This window comes from Rhododendron vialii, chromosome 2a (assembly GCF_030253575.1).
Source record: "Rhododendron vialii isolate Sample 1 chromosome 2a, ASM3025357v1".
In the NCBI taxonomy this organism is placed as follows: Eukaryota; Viridiplantae; Streptophyta; class Magnoliopsida; order Ericales; family Ericaceae; genus Rhododendron; species Rhododendron vialii.
In genome coordinates, this window is record NC_080558.1 from 7,839,997 (window position 1) to 7,844,322 (window position 4,326).

At 37.3% G+C, this 4,326-nt stretch overlaps 1 long non-coding RNA gene across 1 annotated transcript; it reads left to right on the forward strand.

The window, feature by feature from the left end:
- The first annotated feature begins 1,342 nt into the window (after positions 1-1,342).
- Positions 1,343-4,326, forward strand: LOC131318150 (uncharacterized). Its single transcript, XR_009197522.1, has 2 exons — positions 1,343-1,468; positions 3,985-4,326. It is a non-coding gene; the product is annotated as an uncharacterized LOC131318150 (long non-coding RNA).

Consider the following 4,326-nt stretch of genomic DNA (forward strand, 5'->3'; position numbering starts at 1 on the left):
AGGGGGGCTGGCAGGGTCAAGGCTGGTAATCGATACCAGTTCTGGCCCTAAAGCTAGCAGGGTTTCAAGAGCTGTTACCTGGGAAACCCTCGCGCGATGGTCCCATATACTCGCGCGACAATTCTGTCTGCGTGAGATTGGACCACGTGGGGAAGGGACCCTGGTCTTTAAGTTTATTATTGTGTTTGACAGTTTGTAGTCTTTTTAAAGTCTTTTAAAGAGCTTTAGCTCACTGCTTTGCTGTTTTGCATGTTGAAAATATTTGTTTAGCTTAGTTTATAACACCTCTTGGTTTGGAATGCTCTTGGGATGCTCCTGAACATGTCTCAGAGCCCTAAGTATGCAAAGCAATTCCTGGAAGTCCAGTCTGAACAATCGCGCGCCTGTGTCACTCTGTCGCGCGATGGTTCTCTGTCTTCCAAGGACTGCCCTTGCATGAGTAGTTTGGCCTTGGCCTCTGTTTAGACACCCCCACTGTTTAGGGGTTGCGTTTTTATAATATTTCCATCTGTTTGTTGTAATATTGTTTACTTTCAAGTACCTATAAACTGCTTGGTTTGCACCTGGGTGAGCACTGGTCCTTCCAGAGCCCAGAAGGGGGTGAAATTCAAACCATTGGTGAAGCGTCAATACTCGCACGAGTATATGGTTATGTCGCGCGATGGTTTGCTTGCATGCGGATGAACTCGCGCATGCAAGCTGGCTGTTTGTTTGTGCCAAAATCATACACAGCGCTGTCTTGATGTATGATCGACGTTTTGAACTTCATTCCATTTATTACTTGTCATCTCACTCATCCATGCTATCTATCACATCTTGCAAACTGTTACAGTTTTAATCCTTTAAACTGTTCCCCCGCCCTAAATGGCTAAAGAATTGACTAATCAAACAGAATCGCAAACAAACATTTTTCGCAAATGCCTAAGTAGAGACCGATCCCCGGATTGGGCGAGAGGGGTGCCATAAAACCCTTCCCCTCTCGTAACCTGGCTCCCGAACCCAGATATGGTTATGACGGACTGGTTCCTTAACTTTTTCAAATCAAACAGCGCGGCAAGTGCTTCGAAATACGGTTCCTTGGGTGTCGAACCTTCAAACCCGAGTGGCGGCTCTGTATTTTGCGAGCGCTTGCTTTCCCCGCACGCGCTCCCTCGACCCGGGCCCCTTGCCTCGCGTCTCGGAATCCGGAAATTCCGAAAACGGGCACGCATGCCCACACCCCCGCGTCCAGGACGACTTCTGGTGACCCAAGACTCCCAAGTCTTTGAAGTCTTTCTTGTGGCGCAAGTTTCCTTTAGTGTTATTTGAGCTATAAAAAGCCATGAGCCCTATATTCCCTACCATTATGCTTGAAGGAAAATGGCTTTAAAAATGCTTTTTGTCGTTTGGAAAGTCCTTTTGTTCTGTACCCTTCTCTTGGCTTTTCAGGTGGCTGCTAGGGAACTGCTCCAAACTTCCCCTGTTCCTAGTGAGTTTTCGATCCCCTCTTATGTTATTTACTTGATCCGAAATTAATAGAAAATGCTAGAATACCAACTATAAACTATATATAGGGGAACTTAAATATGAGTCATTTCCTATATAAATACTTAAGACTTCATCCTAGTGGGTTTGAAAACTTATTTTTCTATCCTCAAATTCAAATAAATCCTAAATTACCCTTTCTCTCTCCTAATCTTTGAAATCTTTCACTCTCCTTATCCTTCCTAATTTATCTCCTATCTTTATCTCCTAATCTTCTCTCTCCGATTTTCTCTCACCTAAATCTAAAAACAAGATTTAAAATTTGAAAATGAATATTCATGAACAAGAGTGTATATAGATTAGTAACAACATACAAGTAAGTTTGATGCAGATAAAAACATGATACTTTTAGTTTGTTCATACATCCATAACACTTTATATAGATTTTCTTTAAGAAACTAATTCTAACAATTTATTATTATTCAATACTTAGATATCAATAATCCCTAATAGGTATATGAACTAATGATGTCTTCAAAGTTTCACGTGTTTTCGTTAACATGATCAATTCAAAAACATGACAAAATTCTAAAAACATGATACCTACAATGATACTTTTAGTAAGTTCGATGGATTTAAATTACTAACATGACACTTTTCAGAAAACGTCATACTTTTAGTAAGTTCGATGCAGATAAATTATTAACATGATCAATTCACGAGCATGACAAATTTAAAAAAAAATGATAATGATACTTTTAGTAAGTTCGATGCATTTAAGTCAATAAGTTCGATGAAGATAAATAACTAACATGATTCTTTTCGAAAAATGCGATACTTTTAGTAAGTTTGATACAGATAAATTACTAACAAGATCAATTCACGAACATGACAAACTTCGAAAAAATATGATACAATGATACCCATTGCAACCCATCATTTCGACCAAACACATACAAATTAAATAAATCAACTTGTAAAATCTGATTTGATGGTGGGTTGACGGCACCACGATTCGATCTCAATCAAACCATAGACACACATGCAATACACCCATTAAATTGATTCGTAAATAAAAATTTGTGAAACTCATACATACATTAAACCAATCTATTTGGAAAAATTAAAACCATACGTTGTTTTCGACATTTCGTCTCTCTTGAATATTCAACGTCGGCAACGGAGGGGAACGAGACCGGGGCTTGAGTGGAGAACAGCGGCTTGCACCGTTGTCATTTGAGATGGACGTCATTCCAATGAAGATCAACATCGTGCAATAAAAACCCATAAAACCCAATTCTCTCTCCACAACGCACCGCCGGAGCCAAGCGTCCGTCACCACCGTCAAATATTAATAGCTTTACAAACTGGCCGTGTTAGAGCCGACGATGCCATAATTGGAGATGCTAAAGACACAGGAGATGTGGCGGTAGAAGATTAGAAGATTTGACTGATGGAGATTCTACTCAGTTGGATGGAGATGGGTCTTATACGGAAATGGGTTTGAGCTTTGAACCAAAATGGTGTTTCTGTTGGTGTGGAAGTTCACGGCTTGGAAAGAGTAAATGAGAAAGCCAAAAATTGTGGGTATGTTGATAACTGTCTTGCTGAAAATGAGGGAACTCAAGGTGAGGAGGTTATAAAAATTAGGAGAGAGAAAGGGCATTATGGGGTTTATTTGAATTTGAGGATGCCAACTTAATGATTCAAACCCATTAGGATGGTGGCATAAATAAGTTCATCAAATAGGATGGCTATTTAATTTCTTCCTATATATATATATATATATATATATATATATATATATATATATATATATATATATATATATACACGATATGCACCCTTCAATGAATAGAATTTTATGATTCTTTGATACGATTTCGTAACCTTATTCTTAAATTCGCAACTTTGTTTACAAATATATGATATTCGCGTATACATTCGAGAAAATAACCTTGACTTCATAAGTTTTTAAGTTATGAGATTTTGTCTTGATGTTGTGAATTGTTTTTACGAAGGTGATGAATTTCCCACGTATTTTATGTATTTTTATGCAAAGGTTGATTATGAATTTAAGGCGATTAATTCAAGAATTGCATACTGTACACCTCCGAATAAGGGGATCCGTATATTGTAGCAATTTTGAGAACAATTCTCGGAAATTTCAGCCATAATGGTGATATTTTTGTCCCCTCTGGATCAAATGTGACATAATTGGATACTTTTTATGTATTTGCTCAATTTATCTCGACCAAAAGAAACTGGAATAATAACAACAACAAAAATGGACCTTATTTTGAAGATAAAAAAAAAAACGTCGCTGAATATAAGAAAACGAAACACAAACAATATTGTCGAATTTGATTAGTCTTTTGTTTCTTCTTCTTTCTTTAGTGCCTTTTTAAATGGGGTAGTTTCTGAAAAAGAATTTTATGGTTCAATAGGAAAGTTATTTTCTTTTTGTTGATTTGCTAAAGAAATGCCATTATTGACTTTGCCCCTTGTCTTGTTCAACAGATATATCACCCTCACCCACGAAGAAGTTGCGCAAACGCGATGAGCCATGGGGCCATAATCCATGAAATTTGTTTCATCTCTTTCGGAATAAGAGTCTCCTCATGATCAAGACTAATGTTTGGGTTTGATCGAGTCTCATATTTGTGGGCAGCTATATATTTTTTCTTTTTCTATACTTTTCTAAAACTAATTAAAAAAATAATAATTTGTATTGAATATTGTATAAATAACTTCAATTGTAACATTGTCGTTAACTTGTTGTTTCTAGCGTTATGCACACGTTGCAACTTGTAACATTCTTGGACCAACTGCGCTATGAAAGTGAATAACCATGTTTGACAA